This window comes from Panthera leo, chromosome A1 (assembly GCF_018350215.1).
Source record: "Panthera leo isolate Ple1 chromosome A1, P.leo_Ple1_pat1.1, whole genome shotgun sequence".
Lineage (NCBI taxonomy): Eukaryota > Metazoa > Chordata > Mammalia > Carnivora > Felidae > Panthera > Panthera leo.
Window position 1 is genome coordinate 38,920,163 of NC_056679.1, and position 16,181 is coordinate 38,936,343.

A 16,181-nucleotide genomic window follows, 5' to 3' on the forward strand; every position below is an offset into this window, starting at 1 on the left:
CTTTTTTTTTTTTGCTTTTTCTACGATGCGTGATTTTTTTTCACAACTTTTATTGTGTATGCATGAGACTGTTGTTTTGTTTATCTCCTCACTGAAATGCTTGTGAGGCATTAATATAAAAAAATCTGAAGGAGTAAATAGCATTACATTATAATGTTGCTTATAAAGATATGAACTAAATGACTGTGATAAAGAGATTGTGATGAATATGTGTTAAATGATTGTGACAAAGCGTCCAGGTTCTGAGTAGAATATGATTATTAATTCAGTGTTATGTTAACAGTGCTTCTATTTAACGTTCAATAACATTAACTATTAAATTAAGATAAATATTACTTGTCATTGCACTAATATTATCAAGAGTAATTTCCAGGATAAATTTCAAATGTATATTTAAAAATCTGAAAGAAATATTTTTCAAACTCATCAGTTATATCTTTTCATTTACTAGAGATAATACCTAGATCATTTGCATCAATTCATAGTTTAGCCAGGCTGGAATATTTACACATGTCATGTAGTACCTCACCATACCTGCTGATGCAGCAATGGCAATTTAACTTTTTTTTTTTTTTAGAGAACATACAATATTTAGTTGTAGCAGTTAATTTAAAGATAAAGACCTACTGTCTTTTGTAAGGATAAATAATAGTAAAAGTAGGATACATAAATTAAAAACAAGACAGTTCTCCATGTTGAAAATAAGGGAAGATATTCCCTTCCTCTCCTTTTTTCTTAGATCATTTATCTTAAAAACCTTAAAATGTTATCCTTTCTTGGAAAGGTATGTAAATCCTTTCCTTTTGCCAGCTTTGTGACCCAGGAGTATCTTTCTCAAGGACTTGAGCTCCATCTTTTTAAAATGTAAACATCACAGTAGATAGCACCTCTATCTCCCAGTTTCTGTGGGAGGGTAGGGGCCTAACTTCAGTGGGCATCTTGTTCTAAGTTGCAAAAATACCTCCTGTCATAAAGATAGAACTTTATTTTTCCTTTGTGTAAAGCCAATTACCAAGTGATTTCAGGATGAACAACACTACACGTGACCAGTAGTGCTATCAAATCCTCTTACTTGAGGATTAGTCCTTGTTTATCTCAACAGTATGTATGTAATGGGTTGTGTCTGCTTGGCTTTCAGTTTCCCCCACAAACTGAAACTAAACACTTCCAGAGATATTTCATGAAAAATTATATTGCTCAAAAGATGGAAGACGCCATGTCATTAAAATTACAAAGAAATATACCAGAATATTGTTTGATGCATGATGTTCTTGAAAAGAGTGTAGAGATGAAAGGACTAAAGGAAATCCTTGTTAATAGAGAAATTCTCATCTGAAGAAAATTCATACTTAAATGAAAGATATTTTTCGCCTTCTACTTTCAAGAGTTTGCAGTGTAACTAGGATTCAAAGATACAGCTATATGATCAGCATAATAGAATTCTTATGTTAGTTTTAATTTTTCACACATATACACATACACGCACACTGTCCTGATCTATAAACACAAATGACATTGGCATATTAATTATATCCAGAAAGACCATAAATTCTGTCATTTTTCACGTATTTTTATTCATAATCATGCTTAGCAGGTATTGTGCATATAAAATGATGCTAAATTTTCGAAATTATTTCCACTTGTGCAACCAATGGATAATAATCAGGGAAGACTTAGACATGTGTATCAATGAGAGGAAGAAAAACTAGTTTTGAAAAAAATAGAGTGAGACCAATAAAGCCTAAGATGTGGAAGACAAAGGCAAACAGGATATATGAGAGGCTCTGTTTATGTAGACAATATATTGATGAGATAACACATTCAAGTGTTGATATTTAGGTGCTTTTCATTATGTGAAATATTATTTCCAATATAAATCTGAGTCAGAGTTTAAATTTGAAGAAAAAGAGGAAAAAGAGAAAACTTAGGCTCACATTGGAGAACTACATTAATGAAATATGTTAAGTGTTACCTGAAGTTCTCTTGAAATGTGAAAGAATTTTTTTGGAATTTATAATGGTGGAATCTCCAACTGACTTTATTGACAATCTATTTCAGGTTTTGGCAAACTTTTCCTGTGAAAGGACTGAGAGTAACCATTTTTTACTTTGCAACTTGGGAGCTCCTTGCTATAACGACTCAACACTTTGTTAGTGTCCAAGTAGCTATAGGCATAGCCATAAAAATGAATGAGCACAGATGTGATATGATAATATGCAATATACAATAATATACAATCATGTTTTATTTCCACAACAGGCCATGGGCTGAATTTGTTGAAGAGTCATAGTTTGCCAATCCCTTACTTATTTAATTAACCCTCAAAATTTGAACAGTATTTTAGTAGAACATTAGTTATTCAATATATATGAGCACTTAACAAAGTAATTGGTAAGGAAACTCACATTTTTTAAATCATATAATTTATTTCTTATGCTGATTAAATTTTTCATTACTTTTTCAGTATATTCATTTGAAAAAACTGGTTTCATCTTTTGGGATAGATTTTTAAAAGGTATTCAGTATTGTTGATAATTGGATATGTGATTATGATACCATAGTTATATCTTCTTAAAGAGTCCTTATTTTTAATACTATACTAACATGTTAATAATAGGGGAAATTGTGTGCAGAGGGGAGGGGATATATGGGAACTCTCTGTATTATTTTCTTAATTTTTTTTTCTGTAAATATAAAACTGATCTAAAAAAAGAATCTATTTTTTAAAAAAGAAAAGTCCTATTTTTAGATATATATACTTATAAAAACATAAATTATGTTGTGATGTGTGGAATGATCTCTAAATAAAACAAATAGGGAGAACTTACATGAGGGTGAAGATGAAGTATAGCTTACCATGAGTTAATCATTGTTGATCTTTGTGTGGTAGGTACATGAGAATTTCACTTTTCTGTGTATTCTTTCTGTTTATGTGTGTATTACGATTATTCACACTAGCAGCAGTAAACCTGTCTATTAGTTCATAGGGATGCCATAACAGAAACCTAACTGGATTGAACAGAAATGTATTTTATAAAGTTCTGGAGCCTAGAAGTTCAAATTCCAAGGTGTTGGTAGCCTTTGATTTTCCTGAGGTCTTTCTCTCTCCTTTACTTCCAGGTGGCTGTCTTCTTGCTATGTCCTCGTACAGACATTTTTTTCCCCTTTCAGCTTTATTGAGATATATTGACAGAATTGTAGGATATTTAAGGCATATATTATGATGATTTGGTATGCATTGTCAAAGGATTCCTCATCTAGTTAATTAACACATCCATCATGTCATGCATTTATTTTTTTCAGCGATAGGAATAAGGTCTGAGAATCTAATGTAAAACCTGTTGACTATAGTAGATAACACTGTATTGTATTATTGAAATTTGCTAAGAGAGTATAACTTAAATGTTTCACACAGCCTTTTCTCTTCCACATTCCTTGGCATCTCTTTTTCTACTCACAAGCACACCAGTCCTGTTGAGTTAGGATCCTACCCTATAGACCCTATCTTAAATTAATCACCTCTTTGAAGACCCAATCTCCAAATGCGGTAACATGAACTAGTGCCCACCCATATGATCTCATTTAACCTTAATTACCTCTCTAAAGGCCCTATGTCCAAATTAGGTTGCGTTCAGAGGTAATGGAGGTTGAGACTTCAACATATGAATTTACAGGTATACAATTCAGTTCGTAACAATGTGTTGATTGAAGCCATCCTATAAAAATATTCATTCATTGTAAATATTATGGATTGTAACATATTACAAAGGTAAAAAATATGAAAGTATTAGAAACTACTACGTTTTTAAGAGAAATGCTTTCTTAGAAAACTATTAGGGGCAAGTACAGTATTTTATTCAAGTCTTTATTTTTTATGTTACATGCAGCATCTTGCATTTATTTGGTACTCAGATACGTTTTATATTGCAATTCTGAACAGAGAAGACAGCTTAATATTTCCTTCTGTTGCATGCTGTTCCTCTAAAGTGCTTTCAATTTGTATTTTCCTTTATATCAGCAAGTTGTTTTTTTGTTTTGATATAATACTAAAAGTTTTCAGTAATCTAAAATACTCATTGAAATAGTATATTAAAATAGTGTTATGTAATAAAGGAATTCTCAAAAGTAATTATTAAAGTAATATCTACCATCTTGCCAATTAATTTCTTTCCTATGTGGGTATTTAGGAAACATCATGCAATCTTCTTTTGGGGGGGGTGGTTAATGGGACAAGCTACTTGTAAACATGTATTGATCCACTAAATATTTTATCCAGAGTTTTCAGTAAATGTCACATTCCAGGGCTCAGCTAAATTAGAGTGAAATGTTTACAAGCAAAACTCATAATCCCATGTAATCTTTGTAAAAAGAAGTAGCATAATAGATGAAGCAGCATTTGTTTATATGTTGCTTTCTGTAAGTATGACCTCGTCAATAAAATAGTCAGCAGGGGCACGTGCTCTGTTACTCAGTTGGAAAAAGCCCTTCTTTCATTTTTTTTCCCTCCGTTATGACCAGGAGGAGAATACAACACATTAAGTCAGGTAAATCTTATTAAGTTCAGGTTAGGTTTTAACAATTTACTCTTCAAAATCACTGAGCTTAATATTTATTAACACCTTGAATGCACATAATTTTATATACATTAGATATGACTCTTTTACAATATAAGGATCATAATGAAGACACAGTAAAGCAGAAATCGGTATTTTCATGCAGGTTGACTTTGTTTCAGTATTTACTTATTACAGCATGATAAATAAACCTAACTAAAGCAAGTGTATTTACTTGGAGAAGAATAAATCTTTCAATGTACATTTTTTCTAACTCTTTTTGTAGAATTAAGTGATGTATACCTATTTCTAATATTTATAGTGATTATGACTAGGTGTATATCTTTAATTTTATGATTACACCACAGTTCATATTTTGTAAAAAAATTATTTGAAAATATAATTTACCATGCAGGATAATTTGGGATGGAAAAATTATACATAAAAATTATACCATAAATGTAAGTTATCATTTCTGTTATGAGAGCAGATCAGTTCTTCGGGAATCAGTTATTTGGTACCAGGTCTGCTAAGCAAGCTTCATAATTAAATAGAATTTTAAAAATTTAGTTACCGAAAGGTTATTAGACCCAATAAAGATTAAATTCAGTAACACCCCATCTGACAGTTTGATGTTTTTATTAAAATATAAACATGAGGAAACAATAGCTAAAATGTAGATAAGATAGGAAACTATTATTATTCTTTAATTTATGGGTTTTATGTTTTTTAAAAAAATGAGTTTAATATCCTCTAAGTGTCTTTCAATCTGGAGGTTGTCAGTTTTGGCATGAATTCCAGGTCTAAGATTTGCTAACTGAACGTTTCTGTGAAAGACCTCAGAGTCTCCATGTTATCATTTGTAGCATTCACATTTTCTGGGGTCATTTTAATATCTATATGAGATGGCATTCAACAAATTATAGTTATTCAATAAATTTGATAATCATCAAAATATCTGCTTATCATTAACATATTTAATACTCAACAAACTTAGAAGTCAATTTTCTCCTTTTCAAGAAAAACAAGTTAAAGCTCAGACTTGTCTAAATAATTACTTTATAAGCCTCTATTATGTAATAAGCAAATCTGGATTTCAACCATTGTCTTTTTAGTGAAATTGCATTTGTTACTCCGTTACTCTGGGCTGCCTTCATCCTAACTCACATATCTGTCATTTTGTACCCATAAATGCTGGGCTTTGCTTTATTCTTGTAATAAATAATCACATTCTTTTGATATTTATGCCCCTTTCATCCTATTAATTCCAAGTATCTAGAAACGGATTTGATGTGAATATTGCCCAAAGATGCCCAGGGCTCTATTAATAGGTGATTTTTTTCTCATAGGACAAATTTTAAAATGCTGCCTGTTATATTGGCTTTATAAATCAAATTCTGATAAATATTTTTCATTTAGTTTTAATATTTTTCCTGTATTTAAGAAAACTATAAATATTTATTCAAAAACTTGAAAAATCCATTTTCCTTTATCTTCCCCTCTTCTCTGCCTTCTTCCCCTCCCAGTCCAATAAGTGAAATAAGGGAAATATAGTAAAAACAAATGGTTAAATAGAGAAAAGGTGTATATTTTAATGTAATTAAAATGCACAGTATTTATCAGGGACCAATAGAGGGAATGGAAGCCTCCAACATAATCCTAAGAATTAAATTTATGTCTTATCCACAAAATATAGTCAATGTTGTTTCATAACTTAGAATATTCTAAAAGAATAATTCAAGGTGCAATTTTTATATAGTTGATTGTAGAAAATATATATAGTCACATTTTTACATCTCCATAAAATCATAGTGATAAGTTGAGAAAAATGACCCCCAAAGATATATCATCCAATTTATACACATAAACCCAAACCTCAGAGACCTGGGTTTATTTTAGGTGTTCTTACTGGTTTGAATTATTAACTTTAAGATAATAGTTTAATTTACTTCTCTTTAACATCTATGCTTGAAATAGGTATCTCCATAATATAAAGCCGTTATAAATAACTTATAGTTACTAAATAATGGTGTTAATAATTTGGGAGTGGTATTGAAATGCCATCCATGAAGCTTGCAGAGAGTAGATATTTGTGCAAGGTCCAATAAGACATATCTGCTTCTGATTTCAGGGTTCACACTAGGAGAAGGAGCCTATTGATGGTCAGCATAGCACCAGAGTTTTTCAAGAAGATGTGGACATTATTTGTAAGTAAAAATTTGGTCTTACAAGTGGTTCTTTCTGAAGAATATTACAGAGGGCTGAAAATATGTGCATGAATAGATGTAGTAACATAATCTTATTTCATATTTTCCTGGTATTCTTTATGATGGACCTATGGGAGGAGGCAGGTATTCATCAGTTGTAATGAGTGCACCACTCTGGCGGGAGATGTTGATAATGACGCAGGGAATATGTGGGAAATTTCTGTACCTTCCTCTCAATTTTTCTGTGACTCTAAAACTACCCCTAAAAAGACAGTCTTTAAAAACAAAACAAAAATCTAATACATTGCCTTACCTAGCATGTAACTCAACAGGATTCATCACTAAGCTTTCCATCTGCTGGTGAACCTGGTTGCTAATTATAATAGCAAATGTCAGAGAAGACACTGTGCCCACCCCACATAAGGTGACAGGAATGAAGTCCATATTTGGAATCTGTGACTAAATTTGTGAGTTCAAACTGATTATTGGTAGGAGACAGGTAGCAGTAGACTCGTTGTTTTTTTTTTTTAATTTTTTTTTTTTTAACATTTATTTATTTTTGAGACAGAGAGAGACAGAGCATGAACGGGGGAGGGTCAGAGAGAGGGAGACACAGAATCTGAAACAGGCTCCAGGCTCTGAGCTGTCAACACAGAGCCTGACGTGGGGCTCGAACTCACCGACCGCGAGATCATGACCTGAGCCGAAGTCGGCCACTTAACTGACTGAGCCACCCAGGCGCCCCAGTAGACTCGTTTTTTATATACACTGGGTAGAATCCATGATTCCTTATAAAGTAATGCCTAGAATATAAACCTGAATTATTAAGATAATGCTGGATAATCCAGTTTTCCTCTAGAGTAGGGGAAATGGGAGAGCTCCACTCAGTACAAGGCAAATACTGTAAAAACCATGTGCCATAAATGCTGCAAATCCTTCAAGCTAATTTAGAAAGAAACCTCAAACTGGGCATCTGTCATGACGTATCCATGACAAGTACTCCAAAACTTCTGTGGAAGTAGAATCTCCCTGGAACAAGAGACAGGAACTGTCAAACCCTGAGGACCAGTATGCAATTACTTTCCTATTTTTAGAGCCATGTTGGGATGGGATGGGATGGGATAGGATGGGATGGGATGGGATGAGATGGGATGGGATGGGAAGGGTATATTCTTTGCTTAGTGACCAGAGGTATATAATGATAGAAGAGACAGTGGAAGGAAAGCAAACAGGGAAACTAAAGCTAAAATGGACTCCTACTAGTTAACCAAGTCTATACTGTCTGTTGAAACTGAATGGAATTTGGTGGGAAAAAAATATTTCTCCTATACTTATATTAATTTATTACCGGTATTGTATTTTCATTAGTAATATACTGCACCTACAATCCCTGCCACATGTTGCATGGCATAACAAAGGCATCATGTATAATACTAGTTATTATGTGTTACTCTTCTAAACGTTTAATATATATACCTCATTAAATCCTCATGAACCTTATGAGGTAAATATTTTCAATCTACCTTTTCACAAATGAGTGAATTGCAACATACAGTGTTAAGTAACTTCCCCCAGATTACATAGCTGGTAAAAATGGCAGAGCCAGGTTTGAAACTCAGGGTGTATACTTATAATGAACTTACAAAGAACTTTTGTGCTTTTCTCATTATCACTGTCAACCTTAGTACAAGAGTGCTTAACATCACTGACCAGAATTTAAGCTCTTCTCCTGACTCTGTCCTAAGAGGAACAGAAGGTAACCTAATAGGTTTGCAGGGTGCCTATGTGTATTTAAAACTCATACCGTGCTATAGGTCATACATTCCTAAGGGGTTTTGTTTAAACTTTAGCTTCAGAACCAGCTCCTCAAGTTAATGCTAAAAATAGTCCTGTGGATATTGTGGTCCAAACGCAGAGGAGTCGAGTATTTTTCAAGTTATGGCTCAGTGATTCCATTTTGTTCTTCAAGTTGGAAATAAACTCTCCTATATAGAATCAGCCTGTCTTTGAGGTATTCACTAGTGATTATGCCTTTCAAAATTCACTGACAAGAAACATCCTTCCCATTAGTGTTCTGTGTCTGTCTTGATGAATTTATCATTTAGCTGTTCTCCACTACTTGTCCAGAAATGGGATTACTTTTAAGATCACAGAGCAAGGTTGTATAATTTCAGTAACGTAACACCAGTCACTAACATGATCACACTAAGGTAAAATTATAATAATGCAGTGTTATCTAGTTTAATATAATTTTGAAGTGAAAACCAAGACTGCTGCTTCAAGTGTAGATGGTCTATTTGAGGTAACATTTAACTTGTTCCACTAAGAACATTGATATATTTTGAAAATTGCTTTATTATGTTGAAAGAGAAATTATAATTTTGATAACTGCAAATAGTTCAAACACTCACTATGACAACTCTCAAAAGTGTTGTTGCATGCTAAAATAATTTCATATTTACATATATTCATCTCTACCTTATCACAATCAAGGAAAATGGAATAAATATAGAAATTTGTTTCTATAATTGATTTGTGAATTTTATACTGGTGCTGTCTTTAAAATGAAATACAGTCATTCTTAATTTATAGATCTAAAGTTCAAGAAGCAATTTCAAAAAGTCTATTTTGTAAGGCAATATAGTTAATTTTTCTATATGAAATTGCTAATGAATTGCTACCCCCCCAAAGAATAGATATAAAACAAGATCTATTTCATTTATATAAAATATTTAATATCTGCATATTTTATTATGATATTTAGTTTTAGATATATTTTACGTAATTTCTATTAGTAACACATCATCACAATGTTTTCTTTATTTTACTCAATTTCAGAAACACTTTAAACTAGAATGATTATAATAAAGTGTTACATATTACAATTATTATAATAAAGGAAACTGAGAGTAACAAATTATACTGAAAATAGGGAAAAAATGATAACCTTCCTAACATTGTTGGTGGAATTCTATAATGGTACATAGGTGCTTTAGAAAACAGTTTGATAATGTTTTTTTAATTAAACATATATTTACCTAAAAATCTAGCACTTCTATGAAGGGTCATAATAGAATGATGAACATATTTATCATGTGTAATGATGATTACATAGCTTGGCAAATTTACTAAAATCAGTAACTGAATTATGCACTTGCAAGATGTGACTTAGGGGCGCCTGGGTGGCTGTCAGTTAAATGTCCAACTGTTGATTTTGGCTCAAGTCATGGTTTCACAGCTTGTGGGATCCAGCCCAACACTGTAAGCTCTGCTTATAGTGCAGAGCCCGCTAGGATTCTCTCTCCCTCTCTCTGCCCCTTCCCAACTCGCATGCATGTGCACTTTCTCTCTCTCTGTCTTTCTCTCTCTCTCAAAAATAAATAAAGATTAAAAAAAGAAAAGTGTGAATTATATGATATGTTAAGTATGCCTCAATACAATTATACTATAAAAACCCTGCATAAACATCATCTCATAGAACACGGGGTCTAGTTGTGATAATTGGATTATTCAGTTAAGATTCTTGAAAAAAGCATACTGAATCAATATGAATGTGGAAACGCCTTTCCTAAAATTAAGCCACATCTGTTAACATGGAACTCACATAGTATTTTTAATCTGAAGGATAAAAAAAAAAGAAAAAAACATACTTTTTATTTGATAGACTATCTAAAACTCATTCAAGACCCTCCTTCTTACTGGTTGAAACTTGCTTTTGTTCACATAAGGTTCTGAAGAAAGTTGTGTTTAGGTGTAAAATTTGACTGTAAAAAGTAGAATTACAGAAAATTATATTCTCCCGGTTACGTTACAAGTAAATAACACAAGGATGATATATTTTGGAGACAAGAAGCAGACATATTTTTTAAACATTTATTTAGTAGAGGAGGATCCTGGGAGGATGACAGGGTAGGAGGACGATGGACTCACCGCGCATCCTGCTGATCACTTAGATTCCACCTACACCTGCCTAAATAACCCAGAAAACCGCCAGAGGATTAGCAGAACCGAGTCTCTGGAGCCAAGCGCAGACGAGAGGCCCACGGAAGAGGGTAGGAAGGGCGCGAGGTGGTGCACGCTCCACGGACTTGTGGGAGGGAGCCAGGGTGGAGGGGCGGACCGCCAGCCAAGCAGAGCCCCCGAGTCTGGCTTGCAAAAGCAGAGGGGCCGGACGGAGTGTGTTCCAACAGCAAGCGGGACTTGACATCTGGAAGGTTATAAGCTAACAGCTCTGCTAGGAGAGTAGGAGGGCTGGGGAACAATGGCGGGGGGAGACTTGTTGAGCCCCAGAAGACAGAGCGCAGCTCCACGGGGAACAAAGGTGCTCGCCAGCGCCATCTCCCTCACCCATCCCCCAGCCAAACTCCCAAGGAGAACCAGTTCCTGCCAGGGAACTTGCTTGCACCGCGCTAACAACCAAAGCTGTGCTTCTGCGGAGCCACCGCTCTGGCGGGTCTTACTCCCTCCTGGTGGTGCAGGGCCCCTCCCGAAGTGGATCCCCGAAGGAAAAGCGAGCTGAGCCTGCCCCACCCGCCCCCAAAAACCTTGCCGATCCACCCCAGCTAATACGCCAGAGCCCCAGCACCACAAGCCTGGCAGTGTGAAGTAGCCCAGACGGGCCACGCCATCCCACAGTGAATCCTGCCCCTATGAGAGGGGAAGAGAAGGCACACACCAGTCTGACTGTGGCCCCAGCGGTGGGCTGGGGGCAGACATCAGGTCTGACTGCAGCCCCGCCCACCAACGCATGTTATTCAAGACAGCACAGGGGAAGTGCCCCACAGTTCCGCACCACTCCAGGGACTATCCAAAATGACAAAAACGGAAGAATTCCCCTCAAAAAAACCTCCAGGAAATAACGACAGCTAACAAACTGATCACAAAACGATTTAAACAATATAACAGAAAGTGAATTTAGGATAATAGTCATAAAATTAATCACTGGGCTTGAAAACAGTATAAAAGACAGCAGAGAATCTCTGCTACAGAGATCAAGGGACTAAGGAACAGCCAGGAGGAGCTAAAAATTGCTATCAACAAGTTGGAAAATAAAATGGAGACAACTACGGCTCGGATTGAAGAGGCAGAGGAGAGAATAGGTGAACTAGAAGATAAAATTATGCAAAAAGAAGAAGCTGAGAAAAAAAGAGAAAATAAAATCCAGGAGTATGAGGGGAAAATTAGAGAACTAAGTGATGCACTAAAGGGAAATAATATATGCATAATTGGTGTCCCAGAGGAGGAAGAGAGAGGGAAAGGTGCTGAAGGTGTACATGAAGAAATAATAGGTGAGAACTTCCTGGAACTGGGGAAGGAAAAGGCATTAAATCCAAGAGGCACAGAGAACTCCCTTCAGACATAACTTGAATCAATCTTCTGCACGACATATCATAGTGAAACTGGCAAAATACAAGTATAAAGAGAAAATTCTGAAAGCAGCTAGAGATAAACGTTCTCTAACATATAAGGGGAGACCTATAAGACTCGTGACCCATCTCTACTGAAACTTGGCAGGCCACAAAGGAATGGCAGGAGATCTTCAATGTGATGAACAGAAAAAATATGCAGCCGAGAATCCGTTATCCAGCAAGTCTGTCATTTAGAATAGGAGAGATAAAGTTCTTCTCAAACAAACAAAAACCGAAGGAATTCGTCACCACTAAACCAGCCCTACAAGAGATCCTAGGGGGATCCTGTGAGACAAAGTACCAGAGACATCGCTACAAGCAGGAAACCTACAGACATCACAATGACTCTAAACCCGTATCTTTCTATAATAACACTGAATGTAAATGGACTAAATGCGCCAACCAAAAGACATAGGGTATCAGAATGGATAAAAAAACAAGACCCATCTATTTGATGCCTGCAAGAGACTCATTTTAGACCTGAGGACACCTTCAGATTGAGAGTAAGGGGATGGAGAACTATTTATCATGCCACTGGAAGTCAAAAGAAAGCTGGAGTAGTCATACTTCTATCAGACAAACTAGACTTTAAATTAAAGGCTGTAATAAGAGATGTAAAAGGGCATTATATAATAATCAAAGGGTCTATCCATTAGGAAGAGCTAACAATTATAAATGTCTATGCGCTGAATACAGGAGCCCCCAAATATATAAAACAATTACTCACAAACATAAGCAACCTTATTGATAAGAATGTGGTACTTGCAGGGGACTTTAACACTCCACTTACAGAAATGAATAGATCATCTAGACACACGGTCAATAAAGAAACAAGGGCCCTGAATGATACATTGGATCAGATGGACTTGATAGATATATTTAGAACTCTGCATCCCAAAGCAACAGAATATACTTTCTTCTCGAGTGCACATGGAACATTCTCCAAGATAGATCACATACTGGGTCACAAAATAGCCCTTCACAAGTATACAAGAATTGAAATCATACCATGCATACTTTCAGACCACAATGCTATGAAGCTTGAAATCAACCACAGGAAAAAGTCTGGAAAACCTCCAAAAGCATGGAGGTTAAAGAACACCCTACTAAAGAATGAATGGGTCAACCAGACAATTAGAGAAGAAATTAAAAAATATATGGAAACCAATGAAAATGAAAATACAACAATCCAAATGCTTTGGGATGCAGCGAAGGCAGTCCTGAGAGGAAAATACATTGCAATCCAGGCCATCTCAAGAAACAAGAAAACTCCCCAATACAAAATCTAACAGCACACCTAAAGGAACTAGAAGCAGAACAGCAAAGGCAGCCTACACCCAGCAGAAGAAGAGAAATAATAAAGATCAGAGCAGAAATAAACAATATAGAATCTAAAAAAACGGTAGAGCAGATCAACGAAACCAAGAGTTGGTTTTTTGAAAAAATAAACAAAATTGACAAACCTCTAGCCAGGCTTCTCAAAAAGAAAAGGGAGATGACCCAAATAGAGAAAATCATGAATGAAAATGGAATTATTACAACCAATCCCTCAGAGATACAAACAATTATCAGGGAATACTATGAAAAATTATATGCCAACAAATTGGACAACCTGGAAGAAATGGACAAATTCCTAAACACCCACACTCTTCCAAAACTCAATCAGGAAGAAATAGAAAGCTTTGACAGACACATAACCAGCGAAGAAATTGAATCAGTCATCAAAAATCTCCCAACAAATAAGAGTCCAGGACCAGATGGCTTCCCAGGGGAGTTCTACCAGACGTTTAGGCAGAGATAATACCTAGCTTTCTCAAGCTATTCCAAAAAATAGAAAGGGAAGGACAACTTCCAGACTCATTCTATGAAACCAGTATTACTTTGATTTTTAAACCAGACAGAGACCCAGTAAAAAAAGAGAACTACAGGCCAATATCCCTGATGAATATGGATGCAAAAATTCTCAATAAGATACTAGCAAATCAAATTCAACAGCATATAAAAAGAATTATTCACCATGATCAAGTGGGATTCATTCCTGGGATGCAGGGCTGGTTGAACATTCACAAATCAATCAATGTGATACATCACATTAATAAAAGATAACCATATGATCCTGTCAATCGATGCAGAAAAGGCCTTTGACAAAATTCAGTACCCTTTCTTAATAAAAACCCTCGAGAAAGTCGGGATAGAAGGAACATACTTAAACATCATAAAAGCCATTTATGAAAAGCCCACAGCTAACATCATCCTCAATGGGGAAAAACTGAGAGCTTTTTCCCTGAGATCAGGAACACGACAGGGATGTCCACTCTCACTGCTGTTGTTTAACATAGTGTTGGAAGTTCTAGCATCAGCAATCAGACAACAAAAGGAAATCAAAGGCATAAAAATTGGCAAAGATGAAGTCAAGCTTTCACTGTTTGCAGATGTCATGATATTATACATGGAAAACCCAATAGACTCCACCAGAAGTCTGCTAGAACTGACACATGAATTTAGCAAAGTTGCAGGATACAAAATTAATGTACAGGAATCAGTTGCATTCTTATACACTAATAATGAAGCAATAGAAAGACAAATAAAGAAACTGATCCCATTCCAATTGCACCAAGAAGCATAAAATACCTAGGAATAAATCTAACCAAAGATGTAAAAGATCTGTATGCTGAAAACTATAGAAAGCTTATGAAGGAAATTGAAGAAGAAATAAAGAAATGGAAAAACATTCCGTGCTCATGGATTGGAAGAATAAATATTGTCAAAATGTCAATACTACCCAAAGCTATCTACACATTCAATGCAATCCCAATAAAAATTGGACCAGCATTCTTCTTGAAACTAGAACCAGCAATCCTAAAATTCATATGGAACCACATAAGGCCCCGAATAGCCACAGTAATTTTGAAGAAGAAGACCAAAGCAGGAGGCATCACAGACTTTAGCCTCTACTACAAAGCTGTAATCATCAAGACAGCATGGTATTGGCATAAAAACAGACACATAGACCAATGGAATAGAATAGAAACCCCAGAACTAGACCCACAAATGTATGGCCAACTAATCTTTGACAAAGCAGGAAAGAACATCCAATGGAAAAAAGACAGTCTCTTTAACAAATGGTGCTGGGAGAACTGGACAGCAACATGCAGAAGATTGAAACTAGACCACTTTCTCACACCATTCACAAAAATAAACTCAAAATGGATGAAGGACCTGAATGTGAGACAGGAAACCATCAAAACCCTAGAAGAGAAAGCAGGAAAAGACCTCTCTGACCTCAGCCGTAGCAATCTCTTACTCGATACATCCCCAAAGGCAAGGGAATTAAAAGCAAAAATGAACTACTGGGACCTTATGAAGATAAAAATCTTCTGCACAGCAAAGGAAACAACGAACAAAACTAAAAGGCAACCAACGGAATGGGAAAAGATATTTGCAAATGACATATCGGACAAAGGGCTAGTATCCAAAATCTATAAAGAGCTCACCAAACTCCACACCCGAAAAACAAATAACCCAGTGAAGAAATGGGCAGAAAACATGAATAGACACTTCTAAAGAAGACATCCAGATGGCCAACAGGCACATGAAAAGATGCTCAACGTCGCTCCTCATCAAGGAAATACAAATCAAAACCACACTCAGATATCACCTCATGCCATTCAGAGTGGTTAAAATGAACAAATCAGGAGACTATAGATGCTGGAGAGGATGTGGAGAAACGGGAACCCTCTTGCACTGTTGGTGGGAATGCAAAGTGGTGCAGCCACTCTGGAAAACAGTGTGGAGGTTCCTCAAAAAATCAAGAATAGACCTACCCTATGACCCAGCAATAGCACTGCTAGGAATTTACCCAAGGGATGTAGGAGTACTGATGCATAGGGGCACTTGTACCCCAATGTTTATAGCAGCACTCTCAACAATAGCCAAATTATGGAAAGAGCCTAAATGTCCATCAACTGATGAATGGATAAAGAAATTGTGGTTTATATACACAATGGAGTACT

At 35.6% G+C, this 16,181-nt stretch overlaps 1 long non-coding RNA gene across 3 annotated transcripts in view; it reads left to right on the top strand.

Moving 5' to 3' along the window:
- The window catches only part of LOC122213422, a 263,719-nt gene that overhangs the window by 181,508 nt on the left and 66,030 nt on the right, over positions 1-16,181 (top strand). For 2 of the 3 annotated variants that reach the window (XR_006199504.1, XR_006199502.1), the window contains exon 3: positions 6,685-6,760. This is a non-coding gene — a long non-coding RNA (uncharacterized LOC122213422). Of the gene's footprint in view, positions 1-6,684; positions 6,761-8,445; positions 8,522-16,181 lie in introns of those variants that run through there. The other variant, XR_006199508.1, reaches the window with a different exon arrangement.